General features: G+C 45.3%; 1 long non-coding RNA gene across 3 annotated transcripts; it reads right to left on the reverse strand.

Moving 5' to 3' along the window:
- Positions 1–4,044: 4,044 nt before the first annotated feature.
- Positions 4,045–13,026, reverse strand: LOC142827964 (uncharacterized). Of its 3 annotated transcripts, none has more exons than XR_016349236.1 (4): positions 12,861–13,026; positions 10,953–11,611; positions 6,944–7,002; positions 4,045–6,348 (listed from the first exon to the last, which is right to left on the reverse strand). It is a non-coding gene; the product is annotated as an uncharacterized LOC142827964 (long non-coding RNA). The 3 variants fall into 3 exon arrangements; XR_016349237.1 differs by having other exon boundaries at positions 10,953–11,068; positions 11,541–13,026; XR_016349235.1 differs by having other exon boundaries at positions 10,953–13,026.
- Between the last annotated feature and the right edge of the window lie 1,607 nt (positions 13,027–14,633).

Genomic DNA, 14,633 nt, shown 5'->3' on the forward strand with positions numbered 1-14,633 from the left:
ATCAGTGTCTGCAAGTGAGGGCCGCGTGTAGCTACTTGCCCACCTTTGCCTAGGAGCTGGACCTGTTGCTGGCGGCTTCTGGGGCACAGTATGGTCCATGGCATTAAGACAGGCAGGAAGCAGGTCTTCAAACCCCTGCTGATGAGAATCCATTGGAGGTAAGCCAGGACCCCAATCCCCTGCTAATTTTTCCTTAGTTGCTCTAGCATCTAGTAACCAAAAATGCTTTTTCAAGTTTATCTTTTGTTTTGTAATTAAAAAAAGTTCACCTTTTTAAGGCGATGATTTGATTCTTGTGTCCTGGAAGGTACAGGGGACGTGTGTGTCTGCATGCCTCAGACTGAGAGGTCAGCTACCAGAGACTGCAGCTTATTTCTCTTTTCAAGCTCTTTTTAGGGCAAAAGAGCTTGGATACTGTTATGTCGTGGGGAGTTTCACAGCATAGGAAGAAATCAGTGGAAAGGCAGAGAGCTGGAGTAGGTGCAAGTGTCCATTTTATTGCATAGCACAGAACTCACTAGAACAAGCCCAGACTAGCTGGGCTGACCCCAGTGACCTACTCAGTTACCATAACAACAAGATCTATATCTACAACCCAATATACAACATATTCCTCCCCCCTTAATAAAAATGTCCCTTTAAGAAAACAAAAACTAACTATGAAATGAGGGTAGAACGCCTCAAGTTCCCAGCTGTGAGTTAATCTCAACTAAAGGTCCAGCCATTGAGGAGGCCTCCTTTCTCTAGGTGGATTACGACGGACATCCGGCGTTCTCGCACCCGAAGATGTTATGGGTGCAGGCCTGACACTGGGCTGGGAACTTGAAGTGGGAACAGGTGAGGCTGTTGGATCAGCCTGCTCAGGGAGGAGGTTATTGTTCGCCGCTGGTGGTGATGGAGGAGGAGAGTCAGGAGCAGGTGATTCTTGACATGGTAGCTCACCAGCAGTGGGAAGGACGGGCAACTCAACTGGAGATGTGCCTTGGGGGCAGGAATAACCTGTCAATAGCTGATCTACATGCCGCCGCCAGATGAGATCTTTCGCAGTCCGGACAGTATAGGAAACAGGTCCTGTTTGAGCAATAATAGTGGCAGGGACCCATTTAGCTCCAGGAACATAGTTCCGAGCCAAAACTGTCTGTCCAGGACTAAAGGTTCGGTCTTTTGCTCTAGATGCACGCCTGATGACTTGACCTTCCTGCTGACGTTGCACAATTTGTCATGGTTCTGAAGGTTTCAGCAAATCAAAGCACGTGCGTAGCTGACGTCCCATCATTAGAAAAGCCGGGGACACTTTGGTTGTAGCGTGAGGAGTGTTTCTGTAGGATAGTAAGAAGGTGTCCAGACTCTTTTGTATGAGTGAATGTCCTCTAACTGATTTCAAAGCTTGTTTCATTGTCTGGACAAACCTTTCAGCCAATCCATTTGTGGCCGGGTGATACGGTGCTGAAGTGATGTGATGGATCCCGTTTGCTTTCATAAAATTTCCAAACTCCTGAGACACAAACTGTGGACCGTTGTCACTCACAAGTTGTTCAGGAATACCCAAATGACAGAAGATTCCCCGTAATTTTTGGATAGTACTCTCAGCAGTAGTGGAAGGCATTATACAGACTTCTGGCCATTTAGAATGAGCATCTACCACCACCAAAAACATGCTACCTTCAAATGGGCCAGCAAAATCAACATGAATACGTTGCCATGGTTTTTCAGGCCAGTCCCATGGATGCAGAGGTGCCAATTGAGGTGCATTCCTCACACCCTGGCAAGAAATACAAGCTCTTGCCTGCTCTTCAATGTCACTGTCCAAACCAGGCCACCAAAAATAGCTTTGTGCAATTTCTTTCATCGCACCATTCCACAGTGACCTGAATGTAGTTGCTCTAACATCTGTTGTCTCAGTATTTTTGGAATAATGACACGCATTCCCCACAACAAGCACCCCGAATGGGTTGATAACTCCGTTCTCCTGGACAAGTAAGGGACAAGGTCAGATGAGACCTGAGAGTTCCGTAGAGATGTTCCACGCATCACTAGTTCCATTACTTGGGAGAGTACTGGGTCAACACGAGTTGCTCTCTTAACAGGCCCATCACTGCTGCACAAGTTCTCTACCTGCTCAAAGTAAAAGATCTCCTTCTGGCCACTATCTTGATGTTTGACTGGCAAAGGCAGCCTAGAGAGACCATCTGCATTGCCATGTAGAGTGGCTTTCCGATATCTGATCTCATATGTGTGTCCTGAAAGCCACAATGCCCATCGTTGCATACGACTAGCAGCCATTGGTGGAATACCTGAGTGTGTACCAAAAATTGCCGTCAGAGGTCGATGGTCAGTGAGAAGTGTAAACTTCCGTCCGAACAGGTACTGGTGAAATTTCCGAATTCCAAAAACGATTCCCAATGCTTCACGTTCAATTTGCGCATAGTTAGTTTCAGCTGTGCTTAAGGTGCATGAAGCAAAAGCAATCGGTTTCTCCTCTCCTGAGGGCATAACATGTGACAAGACTGCTCCCACTCCATATGGGGAGGCATCACAAGCCAACTGTAAAGGTAAGGATGGATCAAAATGCGTCAGGACCTCTGCATATAGCAATGCACATTTAGCCTTGTTAAATACAACATCACAGGCGTCCGTCCACTTCCAGACCTTGTTCTGGCCAAGGAGCTCGTGAAGTGGTTTTAATAGTGTGGCTAGCTGTGAAATAAACCTTCCATAATAGTTCAATAGTCCTAGAAATGAGCGAAGTTGACTAACATTTTGAGGGGGTGGAGCTTCCACAATAGCCTTAACTTTTGAAGGGGACTTATGAAGACCAGTAGCATCAATGATGTGTCCCAAATATTCAATAGAGTGCTGAAAGAATGCACACTTATCTTTACGGACTCGTAGGCCATGCTCTTCCAGTCTTTGTAGGGTAGCCTCTAAGTTCTTAAGGTGATCCTCCTCATTCCCACCCATGACCAGGATGTCGTCAAGATAGCACTTGTTGGGATTTTGCGGTTCCCAGAGACTCAGGTGCTGGGCAGAATCAAGGGTCTTCAATTCAATTCAATTCAATTCAATACTTTATTCAATGTGCACAAAGGGAGAGCCCCTGGTACTAAAATCAGCCAGAGCCCCTCGAGCAAGGAGCCCCTCCCCTTGCTGTTTTATAGCACATGGTTACAGGTTATATAACACAAACTTCTAAACCAATCAGATTCAACCTTTCCATATATGGCTTTGTTTGTCACATGCCCGCACCTCTCCAGTCCACATGCCGAGCTCACCCCCCTCCCCTTGGCCTCCCCCAGGCTGTTGCTAGGGTGGTGAGCCACAGCATGCCTCTCCATGCATACCCTTCAGCTCCCCCATTTGGTTTTGGGGCTAAGAACAATTCTTAAACCCCACTAACACCACTTCCTTGTATTTATTAGGAGCTATAATTGACCTTATCAACACTTAATTAATTGCAGTTTTGGTAACAGAATTAAACAATACATTCAACCTTTAATACATAATGGTATCTACACTAAAAGTAATAGTAAGTCCCCATATCCATTGCGAAAACACAACTGAAATCCATCCCCAGGGAATCTCTGTTCCCATAATAGCAAACTCTTCTATCCACGGAATCACTGTAATTGCCTTACCACTTCTTTCATAATATCTTCCACAATAGGAAGTACGAGATGTTCAAGCCAGGCTTACTTTCCAAAGCTAAATACCCAAATCCACACCAGGTAGTGGAGTCTTTCTTCACTGTTATGTCATCCATTAAATTAAACATTACATGTACCATTAAGTCAGGTCCCAACATTTGAGATAGGGCTTGTCCTGACTCCATGTTTCTTGTATACAAAACCCATCCTCCCAGGATGGGAGATTGGTCCCATGGGAAAGCTATATAGTTATCTCCAGCCATTATTACATACTCAGCTACACAGGTGTCTATGACATGAGAATGGGAGTGGGTGGAAGGGCTGAGCCTCCAATCCAGGAGACCAACCCACAGGAATTAACACCTCTCCAAAGACGGAATAATCATTCCAAAATGCCCATTATCAATAGAGACCACTCCCCTGCCATCATCCAAGGTGAAGACATTCAGTCTTTGAGAACTGCGGCTCTCACCCAACAGGGCACCTGTGACATGAGCAAGTCTCCTATCAGGGCTGCAACTTTCATGTTAACACCATGCCAGTATGATAACACCATTCCAGACCAATGCTTGCTCAGACATTTTAGTAGTTTTTAATAGATGGCTGAGTACAACAGTGAGGACCTAACCAAATATGTTGCTGAGTTAAGGTGATATCTAATTAATTAGACATGAGCCCTATTCTCACCACAATAAACTGTCATCCCTGCTACTAACAAATTTTCAACCCAGTCCCTATTATGAGATTTGATAGCTTGAGTAATGGCATTTACAACTGATCCAGTGGCTCCTCCCCAGGTGACTACATCAATAAAACACTTAACAATACTGAGAATGGCCCTCAAGGAGTCCATAGGGTAAACAGAGATTATTGTGCCCTATGTTGAGTGTCACCCTTGTATACTTTTACTTGTGACAGGTGCACCCAAACTGGAATTCCAGTGACCCGGGCCGCTGAAGGAGTTACCAGGAGAACCATGTGAGGTCCAGTCCAGGCTGGTTCAAAGGTTCGTTTTCTATAGGCTTTCACCAGTACCTGATCACCGGGCTGCACCTCACATGTGTCTTCTTCGCTAGCCTTTGGGTCTGGTTCAGTTTGGGGGTCCTGTGAGACACACTGAGATAACAATTTGCAATATTCAGCAAGCTGGTCACCCATGACATACAATTCCCCCGCTCCAATGCACAGATTTCCTGGCGTCCTCATCGCCCGCCCTGTCAGCATTTCAAAAGGAGATAAGGAATGTGGATTAGTAGGACTGGATCTCATAGACATGAGAACCACTGGTAAATTCGTGACCCAGTCTTTCCCTGTAGCAGAAAACATCTGTTTGGTTAGTTTGTTTTTAATGGTTCGGTTAGCTCTTTCTACTAATCCCGAACTCTGGGGATGGTAGGGACAGTGGAATTTCTGTTTGATCCCCAGTGACATGCATACTGTTTTCATCACCTTCCCTGTAAAGTGGGTACCTTGGTCACTATCAATGAAGCATGGAAATCCCCATTGGGGAATTATTTCGGTCATCAATATTTTAGCTACATCAGACGCAGTGGCCTTGGCCACTGGGAAAGCTTCTACCCACTTAGTAAAGTGATCCATGATCACCAGAACATATTCTTTCCCTCTGCACCTTGGCAGAGGTCCAATGAAATCTATTTGTAACTGTGTGAAGGGCTGTGTTGGTCTTGGCTGATGTTGCATTTTCATTTTCACTGTGGGAGCAGAATTACATTGAGCACATGTTACACACCTCCTCACATAATCATGCACATTTGCATTAAGCTGAGGATGCCACCAGGTGTCCGATATCCGGTGGATCACCCTCCGTGCTCCATCATGTCCCAACATGTGATATATTTGTATCATAGTTCCCATCAGCACATTTGGTAACACTAATGTGTTTCCTGGGCCTCTCCAAGTGTTATCATCACACAGGTTTCCCCCCCATTATCCATCCATAACCACTTTTCTGCCCTTGGTGCAGAGTGTTGGATGTCCTGTAATTCAAAAAAGTTTGGGGTTTTTATGAGAGGCTGTGTTGCAGCAATCAATTGCATCTCTTTACCTTCCACTGCTGCTCGTTTAGCTAGTTCGTCTGCCCTTCAGTTCCCCTTACTATGAGGGTCTGTCCCTTTTGTGTGGGCCCTCACTTATATCACTGCTAATTCAGTAGGTTTCTGCATGGCTTCATGAAGTTTCTCCACTATTCCCCCATTTTGTATTGGGGATCCTGTACTCGTCAGGAATCCCCGATTTACCCACAAGTTAATATAATCATGTACAACCCCAAACGCATATCTAGAATCAGTATATATGTTTACAGCATGACCTTTCGCAGCTTCACATGCTGCAACTAATGCCTGCAGTTCTGCTACTTGTGCAGATGCCCCAGGCAAACTGCCGTGTGCCACCAGCTGTCCATCTTGAGTACAAACGGCCCATCCTGTGTGTCGCTTGCCATCCACATAGAAGGAAGAACCATCCACATATAGGCAAGGGGCACCAGGTATTTCAGTTTCTTTTACCAATGGAACGTCCATGGGCTCTTCCTCAAGGCAACAATGATGTGGGTGTCCCTCATCTGGGGTAGGCATGAGGGTAGCAGGGTTTAACGATGATGCTCTTTGCAGATGTACCGAAGGCATTAGCAAGCTTGTTTCCCATCGAGTCCATCTTGCCATATGGACTGCTGAGGATTTCTTCCCTGATAAAATAGCAAGGACAGCGTGAGGTACAACAATATTTACATCCTGTGAACCAATAAGTGGTGTGGCCTGATTTAGGGCCATAGAAGCTCCTTCCACTGCCTGAAGGCATGGTGGCATTGCTTGAGCGACAGCATCTAGTTTAGAAGAGTAGTATGCTACTGGGCGCTGTTTATCCCCATGTTTTTGCGTTAATACTGCTGCCATATGTCCCTCACTGACATGCGTGTACAATGTAAAAGGCATTAATGGATTAGGAAGTCCCAACCCTGGGGCAGTACTTAGCCTTTTTTTCAATGTGGTAAATGCCTGTTCACAGTCAAGTGTCCATTCAATTGCCTCATGTGGTCCACCAGCACCCTTCAGGAGATTATTAAGAGGCTGGACAATCCTTGAATAATTGGGAATTTGAGTTCGGCAGAAATTGAATAGCCCCAACACTTTCCTAACTCCCCTGACCATAGTTGGTCGTGGGCATGCATTAATAGCCTCAGTGCGGTCAACAGTTAAACGCTTGTACCCTTTGGATATTAGGTACCCCAGATATGATACTTCCCCCTTTGCAATCTGAGCCTTTCTAGCATTACATTTTACCCCACTGTCTGCCAAGTGCTGCAGGATCACTTCCAAATCTTTCATGTGCGTTTGGCGATCTGGTGAGGAGATAAGAAGATCATCAACATACTGTACAACACAAGAAGCCATGTCTGGCAGCTTTGCCAGCACATCAGCTAATGCTCTATGAAACAAAGTAGGTGAGTTATGAAAACCCTGGCTTAGGCGAGTAAAAGTATATTGCTTCCCTTTAACAGTAAATGCAAACCAAAATTGACTGTCAGGGTGCACAGGACATTTTGCTTTTACCATGGTGAAAACATCAAAAGCATGCAGGCCTCCCACGACCATCCACTCCTGCACCTTTTCCCAGAAGGGTAGGTTTGGGTTATTAAGCTGCAAAGATGGCAATTCTTTTAACATGCTCCACAAGTCAGATGGACTCATAGAAGTGTGCTCTAGGCGACTAACAGTAGCAGGGTCCCCTTCCCCTTGATTAGGATTAAGGACAGTGTGCACTCTCACTGGAGCCATAAAACCAGACTGATATCCCCACATACCACATGTAGGGTCCAAAGGTGCTGAGGGACAAGATCTCTTTTCCTTCATGGCTGTTTCTTTATAGTTTTTTGCTTCTGTTTACAGTTTTTCTACCTCTGCTTCTAACTCTCCTACCCTTCCTTTTAGCATATCACACTTTCTAACCAGTTGTTCATAATCAACAATTAAACACATGCCAGCCAATTTGTCCTTTGATAAATATTGTGGTTTATGCACAAAATCAGTGTTGCCCACTTGTAATGGGGGTTGGTCATCCTTCTTTCTTTCAGTCATACAGCCAAGATATCTCAACAAGAAAACTAATAAACTTACTGCTACAATAGTTATAAAAGCACTAATTAAACACTCTTCATATTGTGGATCACTAAATCCCTTCATCTTTCCCCCTTTTTTTAAACCTAAATATCCTCCAATCTCAAAATCTTTAAATACAATTCTGTTTACAAACTAATAACAATTTCCAATTAGGAGATCTGGGCCAGCCAACACATTAACTAGAGGCACTTATGGCTATACCTGCCCCTACATTAACTGTTGGTCTTTATGGCCTCTTTGATTTCCCACTTCAACAACACTTAGAGGAACTTACAGCTTAACCCGCCCCCACACGAAGTACAGTGTCTTAAGACTGCAACCAAAATGTTACAAAACTGCAACAAACCCCTTAAATTCTCCAACACCCAGTTTCACTTACTACAAAAGGTGTGAGAGTCACCAGTCAGGTCAGGGACACACAACCAAATGAAAAATGAACAAAAATCACCCTCTAACTTGATTGTAGGTCTTGATCCTGAAGGATATTTCTCACCCTGCTCGCTGCACCAAGAAACTGTTGGGATTTTGCGGTTCCCAGAGACTCAGGTGCTGGGCAGAATCAAGGGTCTTCAATTCAATTCAATTCAATACTTTATTCAATGTGCACAAAGGGAGAGCCCCTGGTACTAAAATCAGCCAGAGCCCCTCGAGCAAGGAGCCCCTCCCCTTGCTGTTTTATAGCACATGGTTACAGGTTACATAACACAAACTTCTAAACCAATCAGATTCAACCTTTCCATATATGGCTTTGTTTGTCACATGCCCGCACCTCTCCAGTCCACATGCCGAGCTCACCCCCCTCCCCTTGGCCTCCCCCAGGCTGTTGCTAGGGTGGTGAGCCACAGCATGCCTCTCCATGCATACCCTTCACACTGAACTCCTGGCAAGCCACACAAGATCTGGTCCATAGCTTTCTGGAACAAGGCTGGGGCAGAAGTTATTCTGAAGGGTAAGCGACAGTAACGATAAAGCCCTTTATGAGTCACAATAGTCAACAGCTCTTGGGATTCCTCATCAACTTGCATCTGTAAATATGCTTGACTCAGATCAATCTTGCTGAACCTTTGTCCCCCAGCCAGGCCTGCAAAGATGTCATCAATGCGAGGAAGGGGGTATTGTTCTGCACATACAACAGGGTTAACAGTGACCTTAAAATCCCCACAAATCCGAATAGAACCATCTTTCTTCAATATTGGAACTATTGGAGTTGCCCATAGTCCATGGGCAACTGGTATTAGGACTCCATTTTTGACTAGGCGCTCCAGGTCTGCTTCAACTTTTGGTCTGATAGCATATGGCACAGTTCTGGCCTTCAGATATTTTGGTTGGCTACCAGGTTTAATGTTCAGTTTCACAGTGATTCCCCTCATACTTCCCAGATCCTCTCCAAAAACAGCAACATGTCTCTAATATATCAGTCAGACCTGTTTCTTCTTTAGTCATCCGGTGCACTTCTGCCCAGTCCAGTGGGATCTTCCTAAGCCATGATCTCCCTATTAAGGCTGGGTAATGGCCTTTCACCACAAACAGTGGTAATTCTGCAGTCCGTCCATTTAGTTCCACCTTAACATCAGTAGTGCCCAATAGGGGTACTGCTTCTCCTGTATATGTCTTCAGAATGATCTTTGTTGCCTTAAGTGGAAGATGCTTCAACTTTTCCTTATACACCGAGTCTGAGACCAATGAAACTGCTGCACCAGTGTCCACTTCCATGCGTACCGGTTTGCCATCCAACAGTGGGGTGTGACGTAGTGGGGGTACCTGGCTGGTTTCTATGCTGCTGGCTCTGGGGTAACCCCCACTGGCTGCCGTGGGTACCACGACCCAGCAAAACAGGATGAGTCACTATGCAAACCAGTATGGCCAGACACCCCCCATGGAGAGGAACAAAGGAAGGTGGAATGCTGCCCTGGCTGGGGGGCAGGGCTGGAAGAGAGTTAGTTAGTGGCTGGCTGGCTGGCTGGGAGCATGGAGGAGACAGCCTAGGGAAAGGGGCTGGAGTTTAGGGGCCCGGTCTCCCCCATCTCAAGGGGGCCTGAGGCATCCTAGCCCAGCTCTGTGACCAGATTACATCTGTGCTGTACTGTATCCTGGAGAGGCAATAAACTTCCTCTATTCCACCGGCTGGTGCAGTCTGTTTGTGCCATTTTGGGGTGCAGGAGACGGGGGACCCCCAATGCGCTGTCACATGGGGTTACCCAGTATTCATGGGAGCCCCCTTTCAAAGGCAAAACACAGCATGGTGCTTCTTCTTCAGACAAGGTGTCACTTTGATCATCAGGCATCTGCTCAATGGTATGCAGATTTTCCTTTTTGTTCCGCCAGGCCACAGGCCTCTTTTTCTTTTGTTTGCAGGCATGCTCAGTGTGTCCTTTTTTCCACACTGTCGACACACTAGGTTCTTACACCAGCATTCTGATGCATGGTGACCTGTCTTACCACAGCAGTAACATTCCTGGCTCCCCACTGTTTTGTGAGTAGGTACTTGGGATATTTTATGCCCCCCTGGGGGTGCACTAAGGTATTGTGCCTCCTGTGTGGCCAGTTCCATGGAGACCGCAATATCAATGGCCTTCTGTAGGGTGAGCTGAGCTTCTGTTAACAAACGCCTCCGTCTAGCTTCACTGTGCAGGCCACACACTAACCTGTCACGTATGGCATCATTTAACATCTCCTTAAATTCACAGTGTTCAGCAAGCTTTTTCAAATTGGCTACAAATTGTACAATTGTTTCACTTCCTTTTTGGTTTCTGCTATGGAACCTGTACCTTTCTGCAATTACCAGTGGTTTTGGAGCATAATGTGACCCCAGGATTTCCACAACGTCACTGTAAGATTTGGTCTCTGGCTTAACAGGGAGCAGCAAACTGCATAGCAAAGAATAGGTCTTAGCCCCTACAACACTTAAAAATATTGGCACCTTCTTCTCTTCTTTAATGTCATTTGCAATAACAAAAAGTTCAAAACGCTCAGTATATACGTGCCATTGCTCTACAGTTTCCTCAAAAGGTCCCAGTGGCCCTGTAAGTGTAGCCATGGCTGCTGCACTTCCCCCTTTTTTTTTTATTTTTCCAGTCTCTGGGCTCCTTGATCTTAGTTTCAGTTTGCACAGTGTAGCAGTCAGTTCTTACCCCCACCTTCCAGAACAGCCAAAAAGAGTTTGTTTTCTTACATTGACTTCAACTTCTTTTGTTGCTGGAGGCAGCACAGATATCCCACCCTCGTCGCCACTTGTTATGTCGCGGGGAGTTTCACAGCATAGGAAGAAATCAGTGGAAAGGCAGAGAGCTGGAGTAGGTGCAAGTGTCCATTTTATTGCATAGCACAGAACTCACTAGAACAAGCCCAGACTAGCTGGGCTGACCCCAGTGACCTACTCAGTTACCATAACAAGATCTATATCTACAACCCAATATACAGATACCCCTGGGGGTGAGTTCAAATGTTCACCCCCCTGGTTTTAGGGATAAAGATCAGCAACCCTCCGCCCCAACCCGTGTATTGTGATTCTGGAGGACGCTTTTGTAACCAGTGCCTATGGTGGCAAGGTATATTTAAAGTCTCTGCCGGGGCCCCCACCACCACCTTCTACACTTGGAGTCCCAGAGTGGGAAACAGCCCCTGACATGAGAAAGTCTCTGGGAACAATGCTTAGGTGGTAAATGGGGAGGAGAGGCACAGATTCACACACAGCAATTCAAACCAAGCCACAAAATAAAGAAAATATCCTGATCACGACTAGATTCACTCTTTCCCTTACCTTACTCCCCATCTTTTCTTGGTTCAGTCCTCTTCCATACCTCAGATTCCTTGGAGGCATGATAGTCCTGCCTGGGTTTAAATCATTCTGTATCCACTCCTGGTTTAACTCTCCCACATAAAGGAAGGAGGCAAGGAATCTTATATAATTCAAATTTCCACCACAAGCCCATTGGTTCTTCTGGATACCTGAGTTTAATCCCTAAGGGTATGTCTACACAGCAAAGTTATTATGAAATAACTATCCTAGCATCTACACAGCCATTAATTTGAAATAGCACAGGACTTACTTCGAAATTAGTAAGCCTCATTTCACGAGGAATAGTGCCAATTTCGAAATTACTATTTCGAAATAAGCGCTGTGTAGACGCTTATTTTGAAATAGGGGGCCTCCAGCCCTTCCCTGGGTGCCCTGGTGGCCGCCCTGGCCACAAGGCAACTTCTGACCTGATGCTCTCCCAGAACTGGTTCAACCAGCCTTAAATAAGATTCAGCGTCCACTCAGTGTGGACACGCTATTTCAAAATAGAAAAACGCTATTTCAAAATGCATTTTGTGTTTAGACACGTTATTTTGAAATAAGCTATTTTGAATTAACTATTTTGAAATTAGATCTTTCGAAATAACGCGGTAGTGTAGACATACCCTTAGTCACCACGTGCTGGTCAGCACTCCTCTTGTCCATTTCAATAGCCCTGATTCCACAGCTCTGCTGGGTCTCAGGTATCAACAATTGTCTTCAATTGGGTCACCAGAAAAGTTGGAAAACCACATTGCTAATGCTAAAATTCACACTTCTCTCATCTATATAGTGCCTGAGTGTGCCCAAGCCTCAAGGCACCAATCTGGAGAGATGGTGTCAGTTGGATGGAAAAAAAGAAAAAGAAATTATACCAACCTGACCGAGGTATTTAACTGAGTCTGATCATATTTCTTCATTGTGGCATGCACAAAGGGGACTCGTGCACAACAGAATTAAGGAAAGGGAAGCAGTGTATTATTCGAACAATGGAGAATTCTCCAGCTATTTTATGGAGGTGGTGAGATTCCAACAAGGTCTGTCACTAATGTGGTATCAAGCCACATGAGAGACTACCAGAGTGAGTCATGATGCCCTTTAAAATGAAATTAACTCGAACATAATGGGCCAAATGCTGCATGATTATTGAAGTAAACAGAGAATCTGGCTCAGCTTTTCCTCCTAATAGAGGACAAACAGAAACCAAACAAAATGATATTCCCACCTTCACAGACCAGACCAAAAACCATGCCACATATCACACAAGACCATCTACCACTCCACAATAGGCTGGCTGCCTACCTGAATGCCACTGTGAACTCTACCTGAACACTAACTGCTGGTTGAACAAAATCTCAGTATAATTCACTTATTCAGCTGCAAAGCTGGTTCCTTTAGGTAGCATCCTAGAGAAAGGTTAAACGGAAATCAGGGGGCAGGCAGCAATAAGATTTATGCGGCAAAATGCAGGACAATGTAGCACTTTAAAGACTAACAAGATGGTTTATTAGATGATGAGCTTTCGTGGGCCAGACCCACTTCCTCAGATCAAATAGTGGGTCTGGCCCACGAAAGCTCATCATCTAATAAACCATCTTGTTAGTCTTTAAAGTGCTACATTGTCCTGCATTTTGCTTCAACTACCCCAGACTAACACGGCTACATTTCTATCACTATTCATTTATGCGGCAACATTTAGTATTTCCAGTTTATGTTTGTAATTTTTCAATTACAGCTACAATTCCTGGACTCACAAGTGTTTTTGACTAACTACAGCATTCTCATACTGTTGTAAGATCACATGAAATTAAGAAACATTAAATGCAATAATTAAACCCTGAACACCAAAGAGCACAAGGCTACCATACTATGATAATGAGACTCTTATGGGTATCTGAGGCACAGAAAAAGGTCCATCTGACAACGTTGCAAAAACATCCAGTTTGTGAAACATCAACGTACAATATTAATTTTCATCCTTATGAAGGGTTTGTGTGTCTGGGAATGAGAGATGTTTCTGAAGGAAGTTTACTGGAGATGATTAACGGAGAGCCTTAACTAAAACAAATCACTTGGCTATTTGCTGAAGATCCCACCACGCAAGGACAAAAGGCGGATCTTACAGAGCATTGCGCTGGAATACGGGCATCTTTGAAAATCTCTGTTGAATCCATGGAAGCTTATAAACCTCTACATTCTGTATTTGCTCTGGCTAGTTTCTGTACTACCAATCTGCTTCCCTTCCCACTCCCCATAATATCTGAGGTCAAGACATTCCCTCAAGATGATCCACCAAGAACTATGGGCCATGCCATGTTGCTATGCTAGGAGTTTTTGTATTTCTCATGCGGGGGAACTTGACCCAAAAGGGGGTGGCAAGGCTAGTTAATGCAGGACTTTCACAAAGTAGCCTCACCATACATTCATGTTTTCCATCTATGACCTCTTTAGTCCTCTGATCTGCATCTGGGTTGATTTTGGAAATATGAACAATTTTCCCTTGCCTGCAGAGCTGAGTAGCTGGAGAGTGGCAGCTGCTCAGCGTGGAAAGCACTGTCACTTGCAGCTGCAGCACAGAAGGAAGGGTGGCAGTAATGTCACCCTTCCTTCTACACTGCTGCTGGCAGTTGCACTGACTCCCAAGCAGGGCAGCTGGAGAGTAGCAGTTGCTGACAGAACACCCAGCTCAGCCAGGAACAGCACTGGCTGAAGGATGCTAATGCCATATCATTCCATCCCTCCTCCTGTACTGTTGGTGGTAGCACTGACTTCCATACTGCTACCTCTCTGCTCCCACCTAGATCAAAAGGCAACGCTGTGGCCAGGAGCAGTGCAGGGGGAAGGGTGTCAATACCATACCAGGCCCCTCTTTCTTCTGTGCTGCTGCTGGCAGTGGTACGAATTTCCAGATTGGCCACCCGGTCAATGACTGGTGGTTCCCTCTATTTTCCCTCCCCCCACCTCAATGACTGGTGGTTCCCTCTATTTTCCCTCCCCCCACCACACATGTGCAGAATGAGTTTTGTTGTTTGCACCACTAGGTGATGACACATGTGCACCACTATGGAAGTGTTA

This window comes from Pelodiscus sinensis, chromosome 3 (genome assembly GCF_052426305.1).
Source record: "Pelodiscus sinensis isolate ZL-2025 chromosome 3, ASM5242630v1, whole genome shotgun sequence".
Classification (NCBI taxonomy): Eukaryota; Metazoa; Chordata; order Testudines; family Trionychidae; genus Pelodiscus; species Pelodiscus sinensis.